The sequence below is a fragment of the Equus przewalskii genome, chromosome 5, assembly GCF_037783145.1.
Source record: "Equus przewalskii isolate Varuska chromosome 5, EquPr2, whole genome shotgun sequence".
In the NCBI taxonomy this organism is placed as follows: Eukaryota; Metazoa; Chordata; class Mammalia; order Perissodactyla; family Equidae; genus Equus; species Equus przewalskii.
In genome coordinates, this window is record NC_091835.1 from 76,592,994 (window position 1) to 76,608,726 (window position 15,733).

The following is a 15,733-nucleotide window of genomic DNA, read 5'->3' on the forward strand; positions in this document are numbered from 1 at the left end:
ACAGTAAAATAGAGACAAATATCTAGCATATTATTATAAATAATTATTATAATATCATTAATTTCTGCCCCCCCAGCTTCCAACTCCAGTTTTTGAGGACAGGTCAGTGCCTCATATGTTACTGTATTTTAAACCTTTAATTTATGGTTCCCATTAGCTTGGCACATGGTCAGCTCTTCACAAATATTTGTTTAGTGAACGATTACTCTCTATTTTATCACTATATGTTTTAACGTACACTTTTGCAGTGTAGAACTTTCAGAAATAGAATCAACGTCTTCATTAATACTTTTCAGCCTTCACACAGAAAGAGGGACAAGTTAAAGGATCCCATCTTTGAAAGGGACTTTTAAGGACCCCTGTCCTCAACCATCATGAAAACAGAAAGAGGAACAGCTCGTTGTGAACATTAAGCCAAACCTGTGGTTTTGTGAGATGCCTACTGCTAAAAACGACTGCAGTTTGGAGTGGAAACATTTTTGATACTCAGCTTGGTGTTGTGCCAATGATAGCAGGATCTGATCGACAGTTTTTATTGAATTTACTTTTAAGAAAGTACACACATCCCTTTCAGTGCAGGTTCCCTGGAGTATTTAAATCAATAGTCCCGTTAGACACCACATTATATTAATCCATCAAAAAAAAAAAAATCAGTGTCTTGAGCATGCCAATTTCCACTTGCACCTCTGTTACAACCAATTAAATTGTTAGTGGTTACAGAGTGATTACTTGACTTGTGGAAGGTCCCATGGCTGGGAAGAAGATGATTCAGTGCCAGAGCCGAGGCCGTGGCTCTCGTGCATTTTCATTATACCAGCTGCCTCCGGGCTAGAAATGCCAGGAACAGAGTTTCTGTTCTACCTACTTCAAGGGGTGTTTATAGCTCGTGAAGTTAATATATACAAATGAGGGGTTTTAATATTAAATCTATTAAAAAGCTTTCCCCTCTGTAGGCTCAAGCAGGCAAATCTGGGCTCTTTAAGTTTCCTGAACAATCTCATTCTAAGAAAACGTTGCATTAAAAAAATCCCCAAACCTCAAATTGTGAAAATAAAAATCAGGAGAACTTATGTCTTATTGACGTTTAAGAATAGACAAACTTTTAGAACACTCAGTGTTATTAGCAAAAAAAAGATGGAAAAGAGGTATTTGTAAACTTTGAATTTTTAGTATTAACTTTTTTGCCTTTTTATACTATCAGCCTGCCTCTGTCCATAATGGTAATTCTTTATTTTTCTTTTAGGATTAACTTTTTTTCCCTCCCAACTCCAGAAGTCCTTGCTGAGAGAAAATTCTTTGTAGAGTTGTGTCATGATCACTGGATTTCTAAAACATATGTGACAGGGACCAATAATTGTGATGCAATATTCACTTTCCTTTTTCTGCTATAATAGAACCCTTGGTTTTTAGCTGTGCGCCTGGCTCTGGAACGAAGACTATATTCCCACACTTGCTTTTCAGTTAGGTGTGGCCATATGACTAAGCACTGGCTAAAGAGACATGAAGAGCTCAGATGCATGCAACTTCTGAAATTCATTCTTTTTTTTTTTTAAAGATTTTATTTTTTCCTTTTTTCTCCCCAACGCCCCCCGGTACATAGTTGTGTATTCTTCGTTGTGGGTTCTTCTAGTTGTGGCATGTGGGACGCTGCCTCAGCGTGGTCTGATGAGCAGTGCCATGTCCGCGCCCAGGATTCGAACTAACGAAACACTGGGCCGCCAGCAGCGGAGCGCGCGAACTTAACCACTCGGCCACGGGGCCAGCCCCTGAAATTCATTCTTAAAGGGATGAAGGTGCCCCTTCTTCCCGCCACATTCTCCATCCTGCTGCTCAGAATGTAGATTGGAGACAAGCTGCCTTGCACCACATGAATGAGGGCAGAAGCCTACACAGGGCTAGTGGAGCAACAGGAAGGAAGGGGTCTGGGTCTTTTGATGACTTTGCAGAACTTGGCTGCCCTACCAGCCCTCCACCACCCTTGACTGGAGAGAAATGGACTTCTGCCTTGCTTAAGACAGAGCTATTTTTGGCCCATAAAACATGTAGCTGAATCTATGTATCCTCTAATACAAAGGTAGAGAAAGTGGGAGAGTATTTTGAGATCAGAAATTAGTTTGGATAATGCTTGAAATAAAATAATGATAAAATAGAATCAGAAAATTCTCTTGTCCATAGCCCAAATATTCTATGGTGGGTAAACCTACTGTAATTGCTTGAATATCTGCTGATGGATCAAAGCAAAGAGAAAGAGAGTTCTGAGCTCTATAAATCAGGGTTTATTTTATTACATGTCAGCACAGAAAACATTAAGTATTCAAATCTTTTACAATCATTTGTCAGATCTCAGGTCTATGCTTCAAGAAATTGACATTACTGATAGACCGTTTCATCAGTACGATGACAGTCAACTATACGATTTCTCTTGCTTTTGATGGAAGAACCCTTGCTGCTCATGGGGAATGCCACCTTCTCAAGATGAAGCCTTTAGAAGGAAGATCTGACTTGTTAACAGTTTGAAAATATCTTAAACCAATCTCAAAGAAGTTGCAGTAAAACTCAAACCTTACTATCCAAATTAACAAATGTTCATACATCGTTTTCAACTTGGGTTATATTGAAAGGTTTAGGGAATGAAAACTACCTGAGCAGATTACGAGCCAGGGTGGGCAAGCCTGAATCCCACCAAGGGGGACAGAGAGCCAAGTGTGATGATGAAGTCATGAGACAGATGCTCATTTAGGATGAAAGAAGGAAAGCAGACTTACCTACTGGCTGGGGGCGACCTCAGAGCTTCCTGAGGCATTGTTTACAACGCCAATGAAATAGGATCTTTTTAGGTTATATCAACCATATAGACTGTGGGACACGTGGCAAAACTAGCCTTTTTATTTTGTGTATTTCCCAGTATAGCAATTTAGTTCTTTCCCAGTCTGTATGATGGTTCGGAAAATAAACATACTCACTTTGGCAAACATATGTGTATGCCCGTACACACACACACATTCGTTCATCTATAGTAAATGTCTCATGATATCTATTGAGCACCAGGCACTGTGCCTGTGCATTTCCTCACACATTTACCAAAGCAATTCTGCAACAGCCTGTGAGGTGGGTATTTTATTACCCCAATTTATAGTTGAAGAGAGAGCAACCATTTTTAAGTGCCCTCTATGTGCAAAGTGCTTCAAATACATTATCCCATTTAGTATTTACCTCTGCAGCACTGTTTACATCCATTTTACAGATGAAAGAAAGCTGAGTCCGAGAGAAGTTAAGCAAGGTTTCCAAGGGTGCGCACAAGGATTCACCTCCAGTCTGTTGTGCTCTGAGTGAGCTGGTGTCTCTTCACAACTCTGCCCCTCCCCCCCTCAGTCTCCCACCATTCCACTGCCCAAGATGCACAGGTTCACAAAGTTAAGGAAGCAGCCTCCCTCAGAATTATCTGACAGTTGAACGCAGGAGTCTGACTTTGTTCTCTGTCTACTTTTAAAGACAGTGATGTACTGTGACTGTGATGTACTCTTTGAAAACAGGATTCGATTATTAGTTTTAAAAAGAGCTCAAAATAGAGAATGAAAATAAATAAGCAGTAAATACTTTGGTAGACTTCTCATGCTGAAGTCAGCCTTTGGGAACACATTGTTATAGTAACCTTCATTCTGAACTAAGGATTCTACATACAATTGGTGTCTAATAATGGACACATCTCAAAGAAATAAATGAGATAAGAAATAAATGAAAAGAATGAAATATGCATTTAACCTTTGTCCGGTCTTTCTTTTGAACACCAATAGTGCCTGTACAAATACTGATCTACATATTTCAATGGAATTACATTATTGGTTCACTTTTCATTTAATTTGATGTGTATTAGAATTGAGTGCATATTTCATAAATCAGATTGTGTAAACGTGTAGGGCTAGGATCCTGTAAGAGTCCAGCAGAGAACTGGCCGACTTGTTGATGTCGAGTGAGTGAGTGAATGAAGGAAGGAGGATAGACATTGAACTTTCAGAATGTTGGCTCGTTTTTCTTGTTACATTTAGTTACATATGCAAAATAAGGCAGATATTTGATATAATCATCTAAAAAATAAATACTAATTGTTTCTCCTCCCAATTTTTTCGTAATATCTTTGTTATTAAAGCAGAAAGTTGTTTCAACTCTAGTTTCTACAGAGGAAAATGTTTTTGGGGTTCTGCTTTGGTTTATTTAATCGCTGTGACAGTGGCCTCAAGGCTTCACTTTGTGTGGATCTCCCAGATCTGAGTATTCCTTTAACGAGGTCATGTAGCCAGTGCTCATGTTAGGAGTGATGAGGAGAGGTGACAGGAGTTAAAGAATGCTGAGTCATTGCTTTTTGCTCTCTGGTGAAAACATTCTTAAGCATTAGTTTTTTTGAACCCATGTTAAAAGCTGCAATATAATAGCTCTGGTAATGCCCTTTTGTCCTGAATTGCACCGGACAAAGCTGAAAATCGTGAGGATCAATACTACTCTCTATTAATGGCTTTCAGTTCTGATGTGAAAAATTCTTACGGATTGTAGTCATGGTACATCTTAGAGCAGAAATGGTCCAACATATCATTGTCAACTTGGCAAACATTCCTAAGAATTAAGAATTACGCTGGAAAATTACATCATGAAGAAGAAATTACTTTTTTTCTATCGTGGCCTATAGTTGAATTTAACCAAGAGAATCTTGTCAGGGATTTCTTGACAAAGGGCTGCATTGTCTCCACACCCGGACTTAACCCCTTTGAGAAAACCCTCAGGTGGATTTATGGAGAAAATGCAGGCTTGCTGATGAGCTGGAACTGTAGACACACTCCCTAGAAACCCAGTGAAGGCTTGAGCTAACTGCGACCAGCCTGATGTAAGTAAGATAAGTGGGAGCACTGTAGGTTGGCACTCTTCTACTCTAAAAATCCTGTTTGCTTTTCTGAAAAATGTCAGAGGCATGCCTTCAGAATCATTTTTAAGCCTCAGCAGGGTGTCTCAAAACCTCAGCAGGGCATCTCAAAATGCAGGAGGAAGTGTACTAATTTTTTTCTCTTTGTATAATATTATTTTAGGTGCTGAGTTAATGACTTTGCAGTAGTAAAATCCCAAACAATGAATGAAATTGCAATAGGATTATTTGTACTCTGTCTCCTTTCTGATGAAAAGGTGGGATGCGGTCCATGTTAGAAAGTAGTTCAAGGACCTATGTGTCGCATAAACCCTTAAGATGAACCCCGATGGATCAGGCCCCTGAATCCCTTCTACTTGAGTGTAGATAGAGTCTATGACTTTCTTCCAACCAACAGAATGTGGCAAAGGTCATGGGTTGTCACTCCCTGATTATGTTTTGTTATATAAGTCACTATCTTAACAGATTGGAGGAAGAGATTCTCCTGCTGGTCTTGAAGGAGCAGAATCTGTGATGTGAACTGCTTATTGAGAGGGTCACCTGGCATGGAACTGCACTGGCCTCTTGGTCCAAGGATGGCCTCCTGCTGACAGCCAGTCAGAAACCAGGGCGCTCAGTCACACAGAGGCAAGGAAATGAATTCTGTCAACAGCTAAATGAACTGAGAAGCAAGTTCTTCCACGGTCCAGCCTCTAGATGAGCCAGTGCCTTGATTGCAGCTTTGCTAGACCCTGAGTAGAGGAGCCAGTTACGTTATGCCCAGACTCCTGATCCATGGCAGCTGTGAGATGATAAACGTGTGTTTTAAGCTGCTAAGTTTGTGGTCATTTGTTATGCAGAAAGAAAAAATGAATACAACCTACTACAGGGCAAAAAATTAAGGGTATATCTGCATATTAATTCCATGGCATAGGTAAAATGTTGAATAAATCTGTTACTTGTCTTGGGGAGAATTAAATGTCCCGAGAGCTTACTGAGGTTTTTCTTCTCAAATAATATTTTGCAGTCGTAATCATAGTCCAAGTCTACTCTTTTGAATGCCAAAGAGACATTTAGAATAATTCTAATAACTGTCGTCAAAGTATTTGTGACATTCAAAGAGAAGCATGGAACCCATAAGCAGCAAGGTTTCGGCGGGGCAGCATTTTGTTGAGAAAGGATGGCTTTTAGGGATGGGTAGCAGTTATAATGGCAGACCAGAAACAACTGGTCTGTTAGTTAGTTAATACCTATATTAATTAATATCTATATAATATATAATATCTATTAATATATAATAGATATATATCTCTAATTAATCAATATAGATTAATTATTTCTGAGGTGTAAGGAGCCTCCTTGGACAATTAAGTCTTGTTTTTGCAATGAAAGGACCAAAGAATATACAGGAACAGAAGTAGTAAGATCATCAACTGCAGAATTACTGACTGCTTTCTATGAGAGAGAGGAGAACATGAACGAACAGGGCGGTGGTGGAGACTGCCGGTTTCAGGTGAGCTGGGATTGAATCATGAGAGAATGAAAAAAAAGTTCTTTCTACTATAATTTTAAGACTGTTAAAATATCAGCTAAAACATTTTAAGACTTTGGAAAAGATTCATACTAATATAATTCATAACACTAACGGGAATTTTATTATCCATTATGAAATTATTTGACACCATTACCAATCTAAAGGAAGGAAAAGGTTACTTCTGAAATATAATTAACCAGTTTTAACCTGGGAAGAATAGGAAGTTAAAAATAGAGTTATGATCCTCATCTGTATCTTTGGGCAGATTCACCTCATGAATGAATGGAAATTTCATAAAACAATAGGGGCTGCCACATTGCTAATTTTCTAGTAGAGCCGATTGAATATAGATGGTCTGAAGTTCTCTTTTAATGTAGCGTACTGGAATCTAGAGTCCAGGTATAATTTTAAAGTTATTATTTTGAATAAACTTCATTAAGGGTATTAACGTTGGCTTAGTGGGAGGGCACAGAGCAGAGACTTGACAAATCCTTATTGGGTAGAATGACAGCAGAGGAAGAAAGTAAAGAGAGTGGTTGTTTCTTATCTTTTTCTGCAGATTGTGAAATTTGGTGCTGTCTGACACATCTTCAATTTCTACGCTAAGGCCCTAATGATCTTTTCAAAATCCAAGTTCTTCAGTGGGCCTCCGCCTTTAGTGTGAAAGCTCACATCCGTTAGGGTGGCACGCGAGGTCCATCTTCAGCTGTTTCCTACCAGCCCCTCTGGCTTGAGCTGCTGCCGCAGCGCCACTGAACCGTGGGTCATCCCTCAGGCTGTTTTCGGCCTTCCGCCTCCAGGCCTTCGTGATGTTGTTGCCTCTGGCTGGAATGTCTTCTCCATACTTTTTTGTCAGAGCTTGGCTCAGATACTGACTCCTGTAGGAAGCCTACCCAGACTTGCAGTCTAATTTAAACATTTAGTTCTGTCTGTGCTTCACTTTGTCACAACACTTATTCTGTAAGTGAGGGGCCATTGACTACCTACTGTGATTTCCCTGAGAGCAAGATTACTCAATCAATTTTGTATCCCCAAGACTAGTACCATTTATTGAGCACATTCTGTGTGCCAGGTGCTATCCTAAAAGATGCATAGTAACTCCTTTGATCCCAAAAATGCCCTTGTGAGGTAGGTACTGATGTAATCTCCATTGTGTCAATGAGGAAACTCAGGCCCAGAGAGGTTCAGTAACTTATTCAATGCCACACAGCTAGTAACAGGTGGAGCTAGGATAAAAACATCTGGGCAGTCTGGCTTCAGAGCCTATCCTCTTATCCATGTGCTCTACTGCCTTCCCAGTGCTTAGCAGGTGGTAGGTCCTTAATGCGTGATGGTAGAATGAATGCCTGGGTGATAGAGACAGGTGACACTGAGGCATGAGACCTGACTGTGGGCTGGCACGCAGGCTCAGCGAGCAGGTACATGGGTTTATTTCGAATAGAGACAGTCAGAGCAAAGAGGAAATTAGCTGGGGAAGTCATTTAATCTCCACCAGACTCATGATTTTAGTATCGTGTAGTTCATCAGGGACAGTTCTTGGGTTCAGGAAACCCTCTGATATGTAGAAGGATGAATGAACAATGTGGGAAAAACAGTCGAAAGAGAAGAGATCATGTCAAGTCAAGAAATCACTAGTTTTTCAGATAGAGAATGTTTTTACAGATATACACACACTGAAGCATTTAGTCAAGCAACAAGAAAATATTGGACACCTTCTTTGCAGCCCAGACTGTTCTAAGTCCTGTGGGAGATTTGCAAAAAGGAGAGACAGGGCCTAACTTTGACTGCAGTGTATTACAGTGTATGTTTCACACAGAAAAAACGTGTCATGTTCGGTGCGTGCTTCATATTCAGCTCTGGGCACCACAGCGTTATAAAAATTATTAACAATACGATAAAGCTACAGCTACTATGAACATTTATAGCCATTTAAAATAATAAAATTCTGATCCAAATGCTGTAAAAATGGGTGTAAATGTACCATATACTTTGATGGTAGAGGAGGCTTTAATGTAGTATCAAGTATACATGTAACACTTAGAAAATATAATTCCATTCTATCATAAATTTGATTGGAAACTAATATGCTTGTTTTAATTAACATTAAATATTTAAGTAGCAGTAATTTTCTATGTCTCCTAGGAGTCTAGGAGGGCTTTGTGGAACGACTTGGATGGCCCAAGTTCTTAAAAGCCCCGTCTGAGGAAATTCTGCGAATACCTCCTTTTTTGTTTCTTGAATTTTGCTGAAGCAAGCAGAGGTGTTGAAAGTAATTCTACTCTTTTAAATTGGCCTCAAAGTACTATGGTAGTTACTGAAATGTTGTTGAAGATTTTATGGTAATAAAACTGTGGTTTGTCTCACTGCCAAGCATTTAAGAAAAAGTTAGGGTTAACCCTGACATTCTCCTCTTCATCCTCTCTCGTTGTATCTGCTTATTCAAAGTAATGGGTGCATTTGCTTAGACTCCGACCCAGTTAAGGTAATCAACAAACAGTGAGTGCTAAGTCTCCTCACTTGACATCTCACTAACACCAATCAGAGTAATGAAGGAAGCTGGGGATTTCTATCCTTAAGTACAACCCTACATTCTACTGTCTGTTGGTTATCACCACCTGGAGAACCCACAAGCATGTTATCAAAACCTAAAATTATTATCTTTCCTTTGAGACTTCCTTTTCTTCTCCACTTATCTATTCATTCAGCAAATGTCTATTGAGAGTTGAATGGGTGAATGAATGAAATTTTTAAAAAAGTACCCAGTCCTCACCATAGACTTAAAAAAAGAAGGCTGCATGGTACATATTATCAGTCAAGGTTCAATGCAGGCAACAGAAACCAATGGGGCATCACACTCTGAAAGGGATTTAGTACAAGGAATTAGGTGCTTACCAAATCACTGGAAGGCCTGGAGGCAAGAGCTGCCTCTTGAGTTTTTGATTATGACTGAGCTGTGACTCAAGCTCAGAAACCTGCTGCTCCTGCCATCATTAGTGCCTTTATAACTTCCTTACAGCCTTGAAGCTGGTGTGCTGCCAATACTGTGCTGGCTGGAGCCTGTTTCTTGCCAATCACGACTCAAAAGATAAGCATTCATTTCTTTTCCACCTTCCAAATCTCACACAAGTGAATCTTACTAGCATAACCTGAATTGCATCCAGAATCATAGCTGCAAGTGAGTCTGGGAATTGTAGTTTTTAACCTTGGAGGCCCAGAATCCCCAGGGAAATGTGGAAGAGATTAAAAATTGATGATGAGTCGTATACAGTATCTATCATAGAACATGACTCAGAATTGCCAAAACAATCATAAGACAGGGTCTTTTTGCTAGTGAATGAATAATGTCGGAGATAAGGGTGGGGTGAGGTGAGAAGTAGAGAATTCTTGTAAAAAGGTGCTCAGCTCTCAAAGTACTTAGGGAGATCAAATGAATTCCTAGTTAACAATCATAAACTCTGTGATATAGAATTAAATGCAATAGAGGTTATGAAAAGGCAGCAACATGGTGCTGGAGTGGCCTGAAAAGATTTTGGGAAGGAATTGAGCACTGACCTGGACCATGAAGAACGAACAAAATCTGCACATTGACATCAGTGGAAGGAAGGAAGAGGGAATTTCAGGGCCAGGACGTGGCCTAAGAAGGAAGTATTGCCTCACATTTTGGCTACTTGAACTCACAATAATGGTTGAATCTTATCAGTGTGAGCCACATTTCAGGGTCTAGCTGCAACACCTGGAGAGGTTTTACTTCTTGTCTGCCTTTGAATATAATGTCTTTTCTCTACTGACTGCAAATGGATTACAATCTGCTTTTACGTAAACCAGTTTACATTTTAGATATTTGTTAGTCTGTATTTAATTATCTATTGCTATGTAACTAATTACTTCAATGCTTAACATATTAAAACAACAAACATTTATTATCTCACATTGTCTGTAAGGGTCAGGAATCCAGGAGCAGCTTAGCGGGGTGGGTCCTGATCCTGGGTCTTTCAGGAGGTTGTAGTCAAGCTATTGGCCAGGTTGCAGTCTTCTCATACGTGGGAGAATCTACTGCCAGGCTGACTCATGTGGACGTTGGCAGGAGGCCTCACTTCCTCACCGTGTGGGCCCCTTCACAGGAAGGTCATGACTTGGCAGTGGGCCATCCTGAGCAAGTGATCTAGATTGCAGAGCAAGACAGAGAAACCAAGATGGAAGCTGCAGTGTCTTTTAGAATATAATTTCGGAGGTTACACACCATCACTTATGCTTTATTTTGTTGGTCACACAGACGTACCCCGATACGATGTGGGAAGGACAACACCAGGGGCTGGGCTTCACTGGGGGCCATCTTAGAGACTGGCTACTGCAATCTGTGTGACCCCCCAAAAATTAGCACTGATACATCGTGTTTCAGCAAGAAAGAGTTAGGATAGCTCATTCAAGAATCACACACTCAGAGAGAATCTGAGACCCTGTTCCACTCCTGTGTTTGCATCATCCTGGGAATTTTGGGATTACAGTCAGAAGCACTCACCAGTGTTTTAAGTCCTTATCGATGGGTCACTCAGATGTGAGTATATGTTTTAAAATCTCTGAATATTATTTCTGACATCTCTATTTACAAGCTAAGAATACTGCAATTGGATAAAAGTAGAAATTGTTGCATATAGGTAAATATCTAAAATTTGAAAATCTGCTTCTTATGTAGCAGCTGTATTTTCTTATTCTGGCAGATAATATCATAAACATATGCTTTTTTTTTGAATGGGCCTTCTTGTTTGATACAATGCATTAGTTGGGTCAATGATTTCTTTTTTAATTCACTGTGGGCCATTAGAAGAACTATTATATTTATTATAAATGATTATCCTGTTGTTTATTTAACAGTCTCACATCCGTAGTTTTAATTTATCCCGAATTTATAAAGTAAGAAACGAGTTCAATGTGTTTTCTGAAGACGTAGAGTTTTATATTTGTGGAAGGAGCAGGGAGGCTCAGGCCTCGGCTCTGGGAGAGGAGTCAGTCGACTCTGGCCACCTGTTTTTGTAAGTGATGTTTTGTTGGAACACAGCCATGCCCATTATGTTCATAGGATCTGTGATTGTTTTTATGCTACAATGGCAGAGCCCAACAGTTATGACAGAGTGTATGGCTCATAAAGCCTAGAATGTTGACTACTGGTCCTTTACAGAAAAAGTTGGCTGACTCTTGCTCTAGGAGTCAATTTGAAGTCCTAAACGAAAAACACCAGGGTAAGTTAGAAAGATGTGTTTTACTTATATGTAGTGGTATTTTCTGGGTGAGCTTGATAAGAAAGGGATCCGGTTAAATGTGTCTCCTTATGTTTGTGATTAATCGAGAATGGGGATAGAGAAGAAGGTTCAGCATACTTATTTGGCAGATGGGGAGTAGGTGAGAAATTAATTCCTTTGCTTTTAGGCATGTAGAAGTCACACGAGTTCTTTGTTAGATAGGTGGCAACTATTTTTACTTACTTAGGGTTTAGGAGTACCTTAGCACTGTCATTGTCACAAACGCAAACGGATTATTGTGGCCAGAACAGACAATTCTGATTCCACGTCCAGGAGAAGAGTCTTGCTTAGTGCAACATGGCCATTCTCTGAGCTGTGTGATGTGCTGTGTCTATTCAGTACAAGACAGACACAATCTAAGATTTTGCAAAAGTCAGTAGAAAATAGTACTTCTAATATTGGCTGATTGACTCCTTAATAATATCTTAGTCTGGTGTGGAGAAATTCTCCTCCTTACAATTTAATCGTCAGTGGATTTAAGGTGATTTTTGGAAGAGAAGCTAAAGATAGAGACTTGATTTCGGAATGATCAAATTCTTAAAGGGAGGCAAATGTGTGGCCCGGGTGACCAGGGGAAGTCTTCTTAGATCTTAAAATGCCAGTGTAGCAATAATGCATCCTCAAATTTTGGAAACTAGTCACAAGAAACGGAAGATTTTATTTTGATGAAACTGAGTCAATAGGGAACTTTTAATTACCATGCGAAAAATGACAAATAATGTTTCCAGTGCCATAACAATGAAATGTTGAGGATATCTCACAAAGCTACCATGAAGAGGGTCACAAATTAAATTCTATAATAATTCTACCAAAGAATTCCTTACTTCATTTTCTTTTTAAAGGGTCTCCTTCAAGCTTCTTTAGTAACTAATGGAGAAAAATTTAAAAGCTCTGGTTCTAGAGATATTAGAATAGTAATAATTTCCTTTTCCAGTTACTCATTTGAGCCCTGAAATTAGGACATTTCTGCAGGAGGAAAGACACTGAATAACTAAAGTCCACAGGAATAGGGCCTCCTAGAGTCAAAGGGCGTGAAGGAATGATCAATTTCTGAACATGAAGAGGCACCATGGAAGACGGATCAGCAGGTGGAGAAGCTTTGTATTAGTGGCTGACATTCACACCTCTAGCCCGGATCTCTTCTCCCAATTCTAGACCTGCATATCCAGAGCCTTACATCTTCATTTGGGTGTTTGAGAAGCAACTCAGATTTAACATGTCCCAAACTGAACTTCTGATCATCCGTTCCAAACTTGCTTCTTTTAGCGTTCCGCATTTCAGTTCACCCTTCCAGCTGTTCAGGTTCAAAGCCTTGAAGTCTCTGACTTTCTCTTATACCCTACATCCAATTTATCTGCCAATCTTATTGGCTCTATCTGCAGCTATATCCACAACCCATCCTTCTCTCCATCATTACTGCTACCTCCCTGGTCTGAACCACCATCATCTGTAATAACTTCCTACCTGGTCTCCCACCTTTATTTCCACTCCCCCCCCCCCCCCACATCGTTCAATCTATTCTCAAGACTGCAGCCAGAATAATCCTTTTAAAATGTAAGTCAGGTCGTGTCACTCAGAGTGAAAGTCCTTACTGTGATTCACAAGACACTACATGTTCTCTCTCTGTCCTCACCAGCTACTCTTCTCTCTCTAGTTGTCTCCATTCCACCCACATTGGCCTCCTTGCAATTCCTCCAATGTGCCAGGTACGCTCCTGCCTCAGGGCCTTTGAACTTGCTGTTGCCCCTGCTGTTGTCCCAGACAGTTGCCTGGTTCACTCCCTTACCTCTTACAGGCCGTTACTCAAATGTCATCTTCTCAGTAAGGCTTTAAAGTTGCAACCTGGCCCACCATCCAGAGTCCCTGTCTCTCTCTCTTTGCCTTATTTTCTTTTTCTCCATAGTATTTATCACCCTCTAACATACTATATATTTACTCATCTTCCTGCTCTGTTGTTCACTGCTGTATCCCCAGCACTTAGGACAGTGTCTGGTTCAGAGTGGACACTCGATATTGCTGAGCAAATGAGTAACTGCTCTATTTACTATTGCACAGCGCTACTAACACTATTGTCACTTGGCTTGGTTGGGAAATTCTGAGGTTGAGTTTTGTCATCTCCCTTTTCCCTAAATTTGGAGAGTTTATTTTGATACCAGAAAGTTTATTTCTGCCATGGTGGGTGTTCTCACTCTAGGTTAGATAAACTGCTAACAGGAGGAGTAATGTGTTGCTATGTGAAAAGCAAATCTTTGTTTGGAATTTGTTGACCAAGTGCCCAAGTGAGAAAAACAACCCACAGGGAGCTCTTTCTTCCTTCTGCCCGTCGTCATGATAGGACCTCTACTGACTTGGGTGGCCTCCACTGAGGGTCTCACTGGGATGATGACAGCCCTGAGCTTGTAAATAGCTGGAATTGGAGACAGGATGCCTCTGGGATGAAGAGATCATAACCCAGAAGTAAGGATTTCATACAAAGAGAATGGACCCATATGTTTTAGTCATTTGCATGGTCCATTGTATGAAGAAAGTAGGCAGGCAGGAGACACACTCGACCTTCCACCTCTTCCTTCCCTGATCAGTCACAATATTTTCCCCGGAGTTTTATAGTTGCTGCGATCTCTCTCAATAGCGTACATCCATCAAGTCACACAGTGATGGCCTCATGATCCCATAGGTGTTCCTGTGAATTAGGAGCCTGACTGCATCATCATATCTGTAACTAGCCTCCATAGAGTTGGCGATATTTTAAAAAACGTAAAATTTGGGGGGATAAATATTTTACATCTGGACTTTAAATTTGCAATGAATTCTCTTATTCCGAATACAGAAGATTCCATATGTCTTGCTGAAAATTTTGGCATACTCTGTTCTTTACTGGATGATACATAAGAGGCAGCAGATCATGTTAAAGCCGATAACAAATAGACTGTTCATCAGACGGACTGTGTGTAATCATTACACTGGTACCCTGTCAAATGATTATCATGCAGGAAACCAATATGGCGTTTGGAAATAGAAAAGCCAAATCGGGCATGCTGTAGAATTCCAATGAAATGGAAAAAATGAACATTTTGAAAATTGAAAGTTTTTTCAGAATCTGATTGAGTGCATTTATGTTGACTATATTGCTGTGATCATAGGCTAACTGCTGTGGAATAAATAGTCTAATGGCCTCTCTCTTCCAAAATAGTTGCCTCGTCTCCCCTGCCTTAACTTTGGGAAACATGGGTCTAAAGATGACTGACCTTTCTTGGTCGTTGGCTTTAGTGCTGGACACCTTCAGTCACTGACCCATAGGCTGCTCTCGGGCAAGAATAAGGGATCTGACATGTATGATGTGGTGCAGGGTATCACACCAACACCTGAGGGTATCACACGAGAGAACTTCCTTTGGAATGTAGTTTTGTAAGGTTCTGTCTCCAGCTCAGCCCCTAACTGGTTGTGGGGTCCCGGACAAATCACTTCTACTTATTAGCCCTCATTTTCCTCATTTTTAAAATGAGTGGGCTGGATTAATTGCTCTGTTGTCCTTTGCAGTTGTAAAGTGCCAGGCAATCACTAAACTACCCAACAATAATGACCGTTCACCTTTCTTATTCATCATCATAACATTGATATAATACCTTTGATTTGTGTAATGCTTTATTAGCTTTTAACAGCCACAGAAACCACTGCAGATCACTTTAGCTAAGAATCATTCAGCACCTCTGCAAATAAATCTGTCTTTTCAGAGAGTGGTGTGTAGGAAAGCTTTTTAAATGCAATGATCCCAGAGCAAGTGCTTGTAAGACATTTATAAAGAGAAAGGAAGAAAGAAAGGCATGGAGAAAAGGCAAACTCTTTGACTTCAGCAAATAATGAAAATCAGTTTGTTTACATGCTTCTGCACATTCCTAACACTTTAAAAAGCTTTGTTGCTTAAACTGTAATTTCACAGCCAATTAATCTACCACATATTGTACATTATTTTCTGTAGGCTGCTGTTCTAGACACCCAAATTCTTCAAACTGC

The 15,733-nt window shown here is 40.1% G+C and overlaps 1 long non-coding RNA gene across 3 annotated transcripts in view; it reads left to right on the plus strand.

Annotated features, from left to right (window-relative positions):
• Positions 1-15,733, plus strand: part of LOC139083406 (uncharacterized) — a 347,719-nt gene that overhangs the window by 203,677 nt on the left and 128,309 nt on the right. The window contains exon 1 of one of the 3 annotated variants that reach the window (XR_011540102.1): positions 11,621-11,662. The exons of the other annotated variants lie outside the window; for them this stretch is intronic. This is a non-coding gene — a long non-coding RNA (uncharacterized lncRNA). Of the gene's footprint in view, positions 1-11,620; positions 11,663-15,733 lie in introns of those variants that run through there. 3 annotated transcript variants of the gene reach the window in all.